At 46.9% G+C, this 15000-nt stretch overlaps 1 non-coding gene and 1 pseudogene across 1 annotated transcript; both read left to right on the top strand.

The window, feature by feature from the left end:
- Positions 1–14932, top strand: part of LOC116369321 (delphilin-like) — a 16505-nt pseudogene extending 1573 nt beyond the window's left edge.
- On the top strand, positions 5459–5534 carry trnaa-ugc (transfer RNA alanine (anticodon UGC)). Its single transcript has one exon. It is a non-coding gene; the product is annotated as a tRNA-Ala (tRNA).
- Positions 14933–15000: the final 68 nt, after the last annotated feature.

Genomic DNA, 15000 nt, shown 5'->3' with positions numbered 1-15000 from the left:
GTGCAATAAATAGGGAATAGGCTGCAATTTGGGACACAATCTCTGAAAATGTTCCTTTTACATGAATCCAATCACTGAAGTGATATATGTATTTCAGTACAGCAGGTAGAGTAGTTGTAACCTCATTATTACTTTCCAACTGCATGTTTTATTTGTTACACCTGAAATGGAGAGTGTTTACTGCAGACCCTCCATCAACTCTAATAGGTTTAAATGAGACAATTCAACCTCATTTTTAGATGACATACTAATCCCAAGTATTACCCAGAGGAGTTTCTATGGTAACAAGCCATATTTTGAGGCAGGGTGGGGGTGCAGGTTGGGGGACACAATGACACATGGCTACAGCTGTCCTTTTCAATCACTTTCACATGTTCTGTTCCATGTCATTTCACCAGTCTGTTCCCTAAAGCGTGAGAGACACTTTACCAAGGGTTAGTGAACCACTTTACCAAGGGTTAGTGAACCACTTTACCAAGGGTTAGTGAACCACTTAACAAGGGTTAGTGAACCACTTTACCAAGGGTTAGGGTTAGTGAACCACTTACCAAGGGTTAGTGAACCACTTTAACAAGGGTTAGTACACCACTTTAACAAGGGTTAGGGTTAGTGAAGCACTTTACCAAGGGTTAGTGAAGCACTTTACCAAGGGTTAGTGAACCACTTTACCAAGGGTTAGGGTTAGTGAACCCCTTTACCAAGGGTTAGGGTTAGTGAACCACTTTACCAAGGGTTAGGGTTAGTGAACCACTTTACCAAGGGTTAGGGTTAGTGAACCACCTTATCAAGGGTTAGGGTGAGTGAGACATCTTACCAAGGGTTAGGGTGAGTGAGACATCTTACCAAGGGTCAGGGTGAGTGAGACATCTTACCAAGGGTTAGGGTGAGTGAGACATCTTACCAAGGGTTAGGGTGAGTGAGACATCTTACCAAGGTTTAGGGTGAGTGAGACATCTTACCAAGGCCATATCAATTCATGTGTGTTGTGTTTCTATCTGTACTGCAGGACGGTGAGAGTCTGCAAAGGGAACCTAAGTTTTGGATTCACCCTCAGGGGCCATGCACCTGTCTGGATCGACTCAGTCATCCCAGGTAGGTTGCTTAGAGCAGTGTGTGTAGCCTAGTGGTTAGAGCGTTAGTAACCGAAAGGTACAAGGTACAAATCTGTCGTTCTGCCCCTGAACAGGCAGTTAACCCACTGTTTCTAGGCCGTCATTGAAAATAAGAATTTGTTCTTAACTGACTTGCCTAGTTAAGTAAAGGTAAAGATTTTTTTTTTAATGTTGCTGTGTAGACATTGTGTTGCCACAGGGTTCACTGGCTTTCTGGAGGTCCATCTGTGAGCACAGACCACAGACTCTGTAGCCTATATTGTGTCTCTCTCTCTCTCTCTCTCTCTCTCCCTCCCTCTCTCCCTCTCCCTCTCTCCCTCTCTCTCTCTCTTCCCTCTCAATCTTCCCTCTCTCTCTTCCCTCTCTCTCTTCCTCTCTCTCTCTCTCTTCCCTCTCTCTCTCTCTCTCTCTCTCTCCCTCTCTCCCTCTCTCCCTCTCTCTCCCTCTCTCTCCCTCTCCAGGGAGTCCAGCAGATAAGGCGGGGCTCAAACCTGGAGACCGCATCCTGTTCCTCAATGGACTTGACATGCGGTTAGACAGCATTCTAAATTAGACTTAATCATTTTATATAGAAACAAATGATTTACTGGTTCATTTACGTTTGTTTGTATGTTGTCAAGCCAACCTCCACTTGTATTTAATTCAGGCTAGTGCTCTAGCTAACTGCATGCTTTGTGTGGATTTTGATTTTGAAACCAATGTTCATATCTCACACTGTTGTAGTGTAGTCCTTTAATAGATGAATGGACAAACATTACCTGACAGCTGTGTTGTATTGAATTCATTTGTTAATAACTTAGAGTGTGGATAAACAGCAGAGTAGTTTCCTCTGCAGTGGTAGTTTGTGGTAGGGACCAGAGCCTTAGATACTGTTGTATAGAGACTTCAATATAAGGTTTTGTTTCCGGGCGTTTTACTTGTTTCCATTAGAATGTGGTGTCCATGCTACTGTATAGGGATGTATAGTACACTCTTAGAAAATATTGTTCCAAAAAGGTTCTCTGGCTAGTCCCCATAGGAGAATCCCCTTTTTGGTTCCAGGCAGAACCCTTTTTGGTTCTATGTAGAACTCTTTTGGGTTCATTATAGAACCCTCTGTTTAAAGGGTTCTACATGGAACTCAAAAGGGTTCTACCTGGAACCAAAACAGGTTCTTCAAAGGGTTCTCCTATGGGGACAACCAAAGAACCATTTTAGGTTCTAGATAGCATCTTTTTTTCTAAGAGCGTAGTAGTGATCATGGTCGAGAGTCTGTAGTTTAATGACACTATCTCTGTATCTCTATATGTGTCTGAAGGAGTTGTTCCCATGAGAAGGTCGTCTCCATGCTACAGGGCAGCGGTGCCATGCCCACCCTGGTCGTGGAGGAAGGACCCCCCACCTTCACGCTACCTGAGCCAGAGCAGCCAGGAGGGCCAGGAAGGGCGTCCCCGGGTGGAGGCGTGCCCCGCTCCCCAGTGCTCAACTCCCTGCAGTGGGTGGCTGAGATCCTGCCTCCCTCTATCAGGGTCCAGGGGCGCACCTTCGGACAGCAGCTGGAGCACCTGCTCACCATCCAGGAGAGATACACCATCTGCAAGGCCCTTGAGAGCTTCTTCCAGCATAGGTGAGGGGGAGGGAGGGAAGGATAGGAAGGAGGTAGAGGTGGAGGGAGGGAAGGAAGGTGAGGGGAGGGAGGGGAGGAGGGGGAGGGGGGAAGGATAGGAAGGGAGGTAGAGGGGGAGGGAGTGAAGGATAGGAAGGAGGTAGGAGGGAGGGAGGGAAGGATAGGAAATTAGGTAGAGGGGGAGGGAGGAGGGAGGGAGGGAGGGAGGGAGGGAAGGAAGGAAGGAAGGAAGGAAGGAAGGAAGGAAGGAAGGAAGGAAGGAAGGAAGGAAGGAAGAAGGAAGGAAAGGAAGGAAAGGAAGGGAAGTAGGTAGAGGGGGAGGGAGGGTAGGGAGGGAGGGAGGGAAGGATAGGACAGGAGGTAGAGGGGAGGGAGGGAAGGATAGGAAGGGAGGTAGAGGGGAGGGTGGGAAGGATAGGAAGCGAGGTAGAGGGGGAGGGAGGGAAGGGAGGTAGAGGGGGAGGGTGGGAAGGATAGGAAGGGAGGTAGAGGGGGAGGGAGGGAGGATGGATAGGAAGGGAGGTAGAGGGGGGAGGGGAGGGAGGGAGGGAAGGATAGGAAGGGAGGGAAGGGGAGGGGGAGGGAGGGAAGGGAGGTAGAGGGGGAGTGAGGGAAGGATAGGGAGGGAGGTAGCGGGGAGGGAGTGAAGGATAGGAAGGGAGGTAGGAGGGGAGGGAGGGAAGGATAGGAAATGAGGTAGAGGGGGAGGGAGGGAGGGAGGGAGGGAGGGAGGGAGGGAGGGAGGGAGGGAGGGAGGGAGGGAGGGAGGAGGGAGGAGGGAGGGAGGAGGGAGGGAGGAAGAAGGAAAGGAAGGGAGGTAGGTAGAGGGGGAGGGAGGGTAGGGAGGGAGGGGGGGAAGGATAGGACAGGAGGTAGAGGGGGAGGGATGGAAGGATAGGAAGGGAGTAGAGAGGGAGGGAGGGAAGGGAGGTAGAGGGGAGGGTGGGAAGGATAGGAAGGGAGGTTAGAGGGGAGGGAGGGAGGGATGGATAGGAAGGGAGCAGAGGGGAAGGGGAGGGAGGGAAGGGAGGTAGAGGGGAGGGAGGGAGGGAAGGAGAGGGGGAGGGGAGGGAGGGAGGGAGGTAGAGGGGGAGTGAGGGAAGGATAGGGAGGAGGTAGCGGGGAGGGAGTGAAGGATAGGAAGGGAGGTAGGAGGGAGGGAGGGATGGATAGGAAGGGAGCAGAGGGGGAAGGGGAGGGAGGGAAGGGAGGTAGAGGGGGAGGGAGGGAGGGAAGGAGAGGGGAGGGGGAGGGATGGAAGGGAGGTAGAGGGGAGGGAGGGAAGGAAGGATAGGAAGGGAGGTAGAGGGAAGGGTGGGAAAGAGGAAAGGAGGTAGAGGGGGAGGGAGGGAAGGGAGGGAGGAGGTAGAGGGGAGGGTGGAAGGATAGTAAGGGAGGGAGGGAAGGATAGGAAGGGAGGGAGGTAGAGGGGAGTGAGGGAAGGAGAGAAAGGGAGATGGAGGGGAGGATAGGAAGGGAGATAGAGGGGAGGGAAGAAGAGGAAGGGAGGTAGAGGGGAGGGTGGAAGGACAGGAAGTGAGGTAGAGGGGGAGTGAGGGAAGGATAGGAAGGGAGATAGAGGGGGAGCGAGGGAAGGATAGGAAGGGAGGTAGAGTGTGAGAAAGTGAGAGAAATCAGAGAAAGAAACTAAATATGTTGAGAGATTGAAAGCGAGATTGAGAGTGAAAGAAGAGATAACCTACTGGTTTGAGAGAACATGGTACAGAAACTTCCGCCCTATAATTATGCTGTCTAGAGTAAGTTACCATCATTTTCTCTTTATGCAATGTTCTGTAAGACCATTGTATTAGCATGACCAATTATTAGACAGCCAGAATACCCTAACCCTGCCCCCTCCTACGTGGCGACAGGAATGTTGACACTCTGATTGTGGACGTGTTCCCGGTGTTGGACACGCCAGCCAAGCAGGTGATCTGGCGGTTTGTCTACCAGCTTCTGACCTACGAAGAGCAGGAGCACTGCCAGAGCAAGATTTCACGTTTCTCGGTTACAAGGCTGCAGGTGGGTTGTGGGAAGTGTGGTTGTGTGTGTGCTTATGTGAGTAAATGTGATATCTACGTGTACATTTGTGATTTGGTGGGTGTATGTGGAGATGTGAAAGACAAGGTAAATTTGTGATTGTGCCAGTGTGTCTGCGTGTGTGTGTACACTGACATACACACGCTGTGTGTATTCTAGCGCCAGCCCCCCCACCTGAGCCAGAGCCCGCCCCCGAGCCCCATCGCCGTAGCAGCTCCATGAGAGTGACAGGAACCGCCTACAGGGCCAGCATGCGTGGGCGGAGCTCTGACGACCTCATCATCGGCACTCACCTGGGGATGGGTACTTGCGTTTGTCTTTGTCCTTCATCATCATCTTCATCACCAGTAGAAGTAGCACCATCATTACTATCAGTGGCAATATCATCGTCATCATCATCGTCATTATTATCACCATCATCATCAGTATTGTCAAAAGTAGCATGAAATAAATATTTCTGACACTAGGTGGAGCTTTTGCTTAAACCTACCCAGTCAAGTGAATGGGTATGGAGAAATACATCTTTTTTTGGAATGCCTGAAACCTAATGCAGCATGTTTCCTGTAGGGATCCGTACTGATCCAGTGGAGATGGGGATGAGGCTGGCTCCAGGAGAGAGACAGTCAGGAGACGGGACGTCCCTCCCAGAGACCCCCAACAACCTCACCAACGTGGGTACCCAAGTGAGACTGAGAGAAGTGGTCCTGTGTGGCTCAGTCGGTAGAGCATGGCGCTTGCAACGCCAAGCGTCGTGGGTTCGATTCCCGCTGGGGCCACCCATATGTAAAAGTAGTGGCCCCAGCCGACTTGTAAGTCGCTTTGGACAAAAGCGTCTGCTAAATGGGATATATTAGAATAAGGATGACTAAAACAGTGCTCACTAGTCCAGGTCTGCATCTTTTTCCTCTGGTCCAGCACTATAAAACACACTGGCTTCAATTACTCAAGAACCCAGTGAGTGGCTCATTAATTTAAGCAGGTGTGTCACTGTCAGGCTGAAACAAAAGCCTGTACACTCATTGGCTCTTGGGAACTAGGACTAGTGACCACTGATCTAGGTTGTTTCCTCCTTCCTCTTATTTTCTGGCTTTTATCTCATCTATCTGTGTCGTTATGAAAGGGCATATCTTCTCTCTGTCTAGCTGTCTGCGGTGTATGCTGAGCTGGAGAACGTGTACTCAGGGAAGAGGTCCAAGTCTCTGAAGGCTCGCGCTCCTCCTCCGGCGGACAGTCTGGTAGAGCTGGAGGTCCTCGAACACGCAGGCTCTCCGTCCATGCACGCTAACACAGGTATCTACTCCAACCGGTAACATTTTACTTGAAGTGTTGTTAATCATGACGCATCCAGGAAATTTGGTTAAAATTACGTCATTAGGGCCTCTCGAGTGGCGCAGTGGTCCTAAGGCTGTGCAACTAGAGATTCTGGGTTTCGAGTCCAGGCTCTGTCGCAGCTGCCTGCGATCAGGAGACCCGTGGGGCGCGGCACCATTGGCCCAGCGTCGTCGGGTTAGGGAAGTCCTTGTCACCATCGCGCACTAGCGACTTCTGTGGCGGGCCGGCACAGTGCACGCTGACACGGTCGCCAGTTTGTACCTCTGACACATTGGTGCGACTGGCTTCCGGGTTAAGTGGGCATTGTGTCAAGAAGCAGTGCGGCTTGGTTGGGTTGTGTTTCGGAGGATGCACGGCTCTCGACCTTCGCCTCTCCCGAGTCCGTATGGGGAGTTGCAGCGATGAGACAAGACTGTAACTACCAATTGGATACCAGGAAATTGGGGAGAAAAAGGGGGTAAAAAAATATTACATTATTACAAACAGGTAGAAATCTGGTTAAAATAACGTCAATACAAACAGGTTGAAATCTGGTTAAAATAACATCAATACAAACAGGTTGAAATCTGGTTTAAAATAACGTCAATACAAACAGGTTGAAATCTGGTTAAAATAACATCATTACAAACAGGTTGAAATGTGAATTTCAGCTTGCCTGACACATGTAGTCTTCTAGTTTGAGTTGAGTCCACCTATCTCTCTGTTAGTCAGTGGAGTGTGAATATGTTCACAAACACAGGTAGCTACTGGGTATAAAAACATCCAAACCAAATAGTTAGAACAGCAGAAATGAATAGACCATGTATTGTGAATTAGCGTGATCTACAACCCTTGGTCAATAGAATAGTTAGATCAATGTAATGGTAGATGTTCTTCTCTACAGGAGCAGTGATGTCATTGTTCCTCTCCCACAGGTAGCCGTAAGGGCCCCCCACCACCTCCCTCCGCCTGGCAGGAGCCCCTCCCTAGCCCCCCTCCCCGGTCCAGTTCTACCCCCCAGGTCTCACCTCCCAGACCAGTGCCGAGTCCAACCCCTACATCAGCCTAGACAGCCCCCTCCCTCGCCCCCGACTACCCTGCCAGCCCACCCTCCCATGCCCGTCTCAATAAGAGGCGCTACACTTTCTCTCATCCGCCCGCGCTCCTCTGATACAGACCGGTTCCTGGACGCACTGAGCGAACAGCTGGGTCAGAGGGTCGCCATTGTAGACGATTTCCTGTCACCGGAAAACGACTACGAGGAGGTAGGGTCGTATAGATGCACATCTGTATAGAGCATTATATGGTTGATCTATGATATGTTTGACAAAGACAGCAAGCTGCTTGTCTTGCATGACTTAGTGATACTTATATATATATACTGTATGTAAACTTCTGACTTCAACTGTATATATATAATATACAGTTGAAGTCAGAAGTTTACATACACTTAGGTTGGAGTCATTAAAACTCGTTTTCAACCACTCCACAAATTTCTTGTTAACGAACTATAGTTTTGGCAAGTTGGTTAGGAACGTCTACTTTGTGCATGACACAAGTAATTTTTCCAACAGTTTGTAACAGACAGATTATTTCACTTATAATTCACTGTATCACAATTCCAGTGGGTCAGAAGTTTACATACACTAAGTTGACATACACTGTGCCTTTAAACAGCTTGGAAATTCCAGAAAATTATGTCATGGCTTTAGAAGTTTCTGATAGGCTAATTGACATCATTTGAGTCAATTGGAGGTGTACCTGTGGATGTATTTCAAGGCCTACCTTTCAAACTCATTGCTTCTTTGCTTGACATCATGGGAAAATCAATAGAAATCAGCCAAGACCTCAGAAAATAAATTCTAGACCTCCATAAGTTCTGGTTCATCCTTGAGAGCAATTTCCAAACGCCTGAAGTTACCACGTTCATCTGTACAACAATAGTACACAAGTATAAACACCATGGGACCACGCAAGCCGTCATACCGCTCAAGAACTAGACGCTTCCTGTCTCCAAGAGATGAACGTACTTTGGTGCAAAAGTGCAAATCAATCCCAGAACAACAGCAAAGGACCTTGTGAAGATGCTGGAGGAAACAGGTACAAAGTATCTATATCCACATTAAAATGAGTACAGATATCGTCATAACGTGAAAGTCCGCTCAGCAAGGAAGAAGCCACTGCTCCAAAACCGCCATAAAAAAGCCATACTACGGTTTGCAAACTGCAAATGGGGACAAGATCATACTTTTTGAGAAGAAATGTCATCTTGTCTGATGAAACAAAAATAGAACTGTTTGGCCATAATGACCTCGTTATGTTTGAAGGAAAAAGGGGGGGCTTGCAAGCCGAAGAACCCCATCCCAACCGTGAAGCACGGGTGCAGCATCATGTTTGTGGGGTGCTTTGCTGCAGAAGGACTGGTGCACTTCACAAATAGATGGCATCAAGTGGAAGGAAAATTTTGTGGATATATTGAAGCAACATCTCAAGACATCAGTCAGGAAATTAAAGCTTGTTTCGCAAATGGGTCTTCCAAATGGACAATGACCAAAGCATACTTCCAAGTTGTGGCAAAATGGCTTAAGGACAACAAAGTCAAGGTATTGGAGTGGCCATCACAAAGCCCTGACCTCAATCCATAGAACATTTGTGGGCAGAACTGAAAAAAGTGTGTGCGAGCAAGGAGGCCTACAAACCTGACTCAGTTACACCAGCTCTGTCTGGAGGAATGGGCCAAATTCACCCAACTTATTGTGGGAAGCTTGTGGGAAGGCTACCCAAAACGTTTGACCCAAGTTAAACAATTTAAAGGCAATGAATGCTACAATATACTAATTGAGTGTATGTAACTTCTGACCCACTGGGAATGTGATGAAAGAAATAAAAGCTGAAATAAATAATTCTCTCTACTATTATTCTGACATTTCACATTTTTAAAATAAAGTGGTGATCCTAACTGACCTAAAACAGGGAATTTTACTAGGATTAAATGTCTGGAATTGTGAAAAACTGAGTATAAATGTATTTGGCTAAGGTGTATGTAAACTTCTGACTTCTACTGTGTATATATATATACACGTGTGTGTATATATATATGTGTGTATATACAGTGGGGAGAACAAGTATTTGACACACTGACGATTTTGCAGGTTTTCCTACTTACAAAGCATGTAGAGGTCTGTAATTTTTATCATAGGTACACTTCAACTGTGAGAGACGGAATCTAAACAAAATCAGAAAATCACATTGTATGAATTTTAAGTAATTAATTTGCATTTTATTGCATGACATAAGTATTTGATCACCTACCAACCAGTAAGATTTCCGGCTCTCACAGACCTGTTCGTTTTTCTTTAAGAAGCCCTCCTGTTCTCCACTCATTACCTGTATTAACTGCACCTGTTTGAACTCGTTACCTGTATAAAGACACCTGTCCACACACTCAATCAAACAGGACTCCAACCTCTCCACAAAGTCCAAGACCAGTGAGCTGTGTAAGGACATCAGGGATAAATTGTAGACATGCACAAGGCTGGGATGGGCTACAGGACAATAGGCAAGCAGCTTGGTGAGACAGGCACAAGTGTTGGCGCAATTATTAGAAAATGGAAGTTCAAGATGACGGTCAATCACCCTCGGTCTGGGGCTCCATGCAAGATCTCACCTCGTGGGGCATCAATGATCATGAGGAAGGTGAGGGATCAGCCCAGAACTACACGGCAGGACCTGGTCAATGACCTGAAGAGAGCTGGGACCATAGTCTCAAAGAAACCCATTAGTAACACCACTTACGCTGTCATGGATTAAAATCCTGCAGCGCACGCAAGGTCCCCCTGCTCAAGCCAGCACATGTGCAGGCCCTTCTGAAGTTTGCCAATGACCATTTGGATGATCCAGAGGAGGAATGGGAGAAGGTCATGTGGCGTGATGAGACACAAATAGAAGCTTTTTGGTCTAAACTCCATTCGGCGTGTTTGGAGGAAGAAGAAGGATGAGTACAACCCCAAGAACAACCATCCCAACCGTGAAGCATGGAGGTGGAAACTCATTCTTTGGGGATGCTTTTCTGCAAAGGGGACAGGACGACTGCACTGTATTGAGGGAGGATTGATGCGGCCATGTATCGCGAGATCTTGGCCAACAACCTCCTTCCCTCAGTAAGAGCATTGAAGATGGGTTGTGGCTGGGTCTTCCAGCATGGACAACGACCCGAAACACACAGCCAGGGCAACTAAGGAGTGGCTCCGTAAGAAGCATCTCAAGGTCCTGGAGTGGCCTAGCCAGTCTCCAGACCTGAACCCAATAGAAAATCTTTGGAAGGGAGCTGAAACTTCGTATTGCCCAGTGACAGCCCCGAAACCTGAAGGATCTGGAGAAGGTCTGTATGGAGGAGTGGGCCAAAATCCCTGCTGCAATGTGTGCAAACCTGGTCAAGAACTACAGGAAATGTATGGTCTCTGTAATTGCAACAAAGGTTTTCTGTACCAAATATTAAGTTCTGCTTTTATGATGTATTAAATAATTATGTCATGCAATAAAATGCAAATTAATTACTTAAAAATCATACAATGTGATTTTCTGGATTTTTGTTTTAGATTCCGTCTCTCACAGTCGAAGTGTACCTATGATAGAAATGTACAGGACCTCTACATGCTTTGTAAGTAGGAAAACCTCCAAAATCGGCAGTGTATCAAATACTTGTTCTCCCCACCGTATGTGTGTGTGTGTGTATATATATATCAAAACAAAAAATCTGTTTTATGTGAGAAGTAGGCATTGGTTTGAAGCCGAAAAAGTAAAGGAAATGCACAAGCACATCAATGCCTACTCCACCCATGCTCTACCAAGGTTTTCCAGCACCACAATGCCTACTCCACCCATGCTCTACCAAGGTTTTCCAGCACCACAATGCCTACTCCACCCATGCTCTACCAAGGTTTTCCAGCACCACAATGCCTACTCCACCCATGCTCTACCAAGGTTTTCCAGCACCACAATGCCTACTCCACCCATGCTCTACCAAGGTTTTCCAGCACCACAATGCCTACTCCACCCATGCTCTACCATGGTTTTCCAGCACCACAATGCCTACTCCACCCATGCTCTACCATGGTTTTCCAGCACCACAATGCCTACTCCACCCATGCTCTACCAAGGTTTTCCAGCACCACAATGCCTACTCCACCCATGCATCTACCATGGTTTTCCAGCACCACAATGCCTACTCCACCATGCTCTACCATGGTTTTCCAGCACCACAATGCCTACTCCACCCATGCTCTACCATGGTTTTCCAGCACCACAATGCCTACTCCACCCATGCTCTACCATGGTTTTCCAGCACCACAATGCCTACTCCACCCATGCTCTACCAAGGTTTTCCAGCACCACAATGCCTACTCCACCCATGCTCTACCAAGGTTTTCCAGCACCACAATGCCTACTCCACCCATGCTCTACCATGGTTTTCCAGCACCACAATGCCTACTCCACCCATGCTCTACCATGGTTTTCCAGCACCACAATGCCTACTCCACCCATGCTCTACCATGGTTTTCCAGCACCACAATGCCTACTCCACCCATGCTCTACCAAGGTTTTCCAGCACCACAATGCCTACTCCACCCATGCTCTACCAAGGTTTTCCAGCACATCAATGCCTACTCCACCCATGCTCTACCAAGGTTTTCCAGCACCACAATGCCTACTCCACCCATGCTCTACCAAGGTTTTCCAGCACATCAATGCCTACTCCACCCATGCTCTACCAAGGTTTTCCAGCACACAATGCCTACTCCACCCATGCTCTACCAAGGTTTTCCAGCACCACAATGCCTACTCCACCCATTCTCTACCAGGTTTCCAGCACATCAATGCCTACTCCAACCCATGCTCTACCAAGGTTTTCCAGCACATCAATGCCTACTCCACCCTGCTCTACCAGGTTTTCCAGCACCACAATGCCTACTCCACCCATGCTCTACCATGGTTTTCCAGCACATCAATGCCTACTCCACCATGCTCTACCAAGGTTTTCCAGCACACAGCTTTGACCTACTACTGTAGCTTATGCTGGTCTATGTACTTTAAAGTGTAGGCAGGTTCTTAGGATTCAAACCTTCTCAAACATTCTGATTCATCCTCTTAGAGGAGTGCTCCCACAATAACGTGATTTGGGGCAGCAGGTAGCCTAGTGGACTAGTAACGAAAGGTTGCAAGATCGAATCCTTGAGCTGACAAGGTAATAATCTGTCGTTTTGCCCCTGAACAAGGCAGTTAACCCATGTTCCTAGGCCGTCATTGAAAATAAAGAATTTGCTCTTAATTGACTTGCCTAGTTAAATAAAGATAACATTTTTTTTTAAATGTGTACCATGTACAGGTTAAAGTATTGGATTCTTCACACACCACACTAATCCCAGTACCTTTTTAAGGTCCAAAAGTATTGGGAGAATGACACATTTTGTCATGTGACTTGTTAGTGTTACAAGATCTCAGGTGTGAATGGGGAGTAGGTGTGTTAAATTTGTGGTCATGGTGTCAAGCGTGTGTGGCGGCAACCAGGTGAGGAGTACAAAGACAAGTGTGTCTTGCCTACAGTTAAGCATGGTGGTGGGAGTGTCATGGTCTGGGGCTGCATGAGTGCTGTTGGCACTGGGGAGCTACAGTTCATTGAGGGAACCATGAATACCAACATGTACTGTGACATACTGAAGCAGAGCATGATCCCCTCCCTTCGGAGACTGGGCCGCAGGGCAGTATTCCAACATGTTAACGACCCCAAACACACCTCCAAGACGACCACTGCCTTGCTAAAGAAGCTGAGGGTAAAGGTGATGGACTGGCCAAGCATGTCTCCAGAGTGTGTATATACAGTACCAGTCAAAAGTATGGACATGTCTACTCGTTCAAGGGTTTTTCTTTATTTTTAATATTTTCTACATTGTAGAATAGTGAAGACATCACAACTATAAAATAACACATATGGAATCATGTATTAACAAAAAAAGTGTTAAATCAAAATATATTTTATATTTGAGATTCTTCAAAGTAGTCACCCTTTGCCTTGATGACAGCTTTGCACACTATTGGCATTTTCTCAACCAGATACACCTGGAATGCTTTTCCAACAGTCTTGAAGGAGTTCCCACATACACTACCGGTCCAACATTTTTGAACATCTACTCATTCAAGGGTTTTTCTTTAGTTTTACTATTTTCTACATTGTAGAATAATATTGAAGACATCAAAACTATGAAATAACACATATGGAATCATGTAGTAACCAAAAAAAACATAACAGACTTAAATGAGTTCCCACATATGCTGAGCACTTGTTGGCTACTTTTCCTTCACTCTGCAGTCCGACTCATCCCAAACCATCTCAATTTGATTGAGGTTGGGTGATTGTGGAGTCCTGGTCATCTGATGCAGCACTCTATCACTCTCCTTCTTGATAAAATAGCCCTTACTCAGCCTGGAGGTGTGTTGGGTCATTGTTCTGTTGAAAAACAGGGTTAGGGTAAGTCCAAACCAGATCGGATGGTGTATCGCTGCAGAATGCTGTGGTAGGCATGCTGGTTAAGTGTGCCTTAAAGTTCTTGACATTTTCCGTATTGACTGACCATGTCTGAAAGTAATGATGGACTGTCGTTTCTCTTTGCTTATTTGAGATGTTCTTGCCATAATATGGACTTGGTAGGGCTATCTTCTGTAACGGGGCTATCTTCTGTAATAGGGCTATCTTCTGTAATAGGGCTATCTTCTGTATACCCCCCCTCCCCACACACACACCCACCTACCTTGTCACAGCACAACTGATTGGCTCAAACACATTATGAAGGAAAGAAATTCCACAAATGAACTTTTAAGAAAAAGGTCATCTGAAGCAGCACTCCATCACTCTCCTTCTTACATAGCCTGGAGGTGTGTTGGGTCATTGTCCTGTTGAAAAACAAATGATAGTCCCAGTAAGCGCAAACCAGATGGGATGGCGTATCGCTGCAGAATACTGTGGTAGCCATGCTGGTCAAGTGTTCCTTGAATTCGAAAACAAATCACTGACAGTGTCACCAGCAGAGCACCATCACACCTCCTCCTCAATGCTTCATGGTGGGAACCAGACATGCGGAGATCATCCATTCACCTACTCTGCGTCTCACAAAGACACAGCGGTTAGAACCAAAAATCTCAAATTTGGACTCATCAGACCAAAGGACAGATTTCCACCAGTCCAATGTCCATTGCTCGTGTTTCAAAGTTCTTGCAATTTTCTGGATTGACTGACACCAGACCCAGGACAACAAATTATGTGAGACAAAACACTTATTTTTTTATCATTTGAATTGCAAGTTACATTTTCGAAAGACACCTTTTGAGTGTGGAAATGCTGTATAATTTTATATAATTACCTTCTGGTTTAAAAACCAGATAAATGTTTTTTTCTAAGCAACCTGCATAAACATTGTTTGAAGTACAATAGGCCAATATACTGTAGATACTGTGGTAGGTCAAAGCTATATGCTGGAAATCCTTGGTAGAGCATGGGTGGAGTAGGCATTGTGGTGCTCATGTGCATTTCTTTTTCGGCTTCAGGCCAATGCCTACTTCTCACTTAACAGTTTGTTTTTCTGTTTTTAGTATATATCATTTGTGTGTTTCTATTAAGAAACTCTACCGTAAAGCACATAAGACTATAAATTACACTGGATCAATGGCCCAAGCCTTAATGAATCTATGTGATTGGTGGTAATGCCAGGATGTTGTCCAGATGAGCTTCCCAGATGATGAGGATGAGGATGAGGAGGTGGAGGTGGATGATGAGATGGAGATGGGGGGTTTCATAATACCCCTGAGCTGAGCAGCCCAGCGGTGCCAGGGCAGCATCGGAGAGGGACGCCTCTTCCCTCACCTACCTCCTCCTCCTCC

Source organism: Oncorhynchus kisutch, unplaced genomic scaffold, assembly GCF_002021735.2.
Source record: "Oncorhynchus kisutch isolate 150728-3 unplaced genomic scaffold, Okis_V2 scaffold2152, whole genome shotgun sequence".
NCBI lineage: Eukaryota > Metazoa > Chordata > Actinopteri > Salmoniformes > Salmonidae > Oncorhynchus > Oncorhynchus kisutch.
Note: the sequence above shows the minus strand (reverse complement) of the source record. Positions and strands in the feature narration are given on the sequence as shown.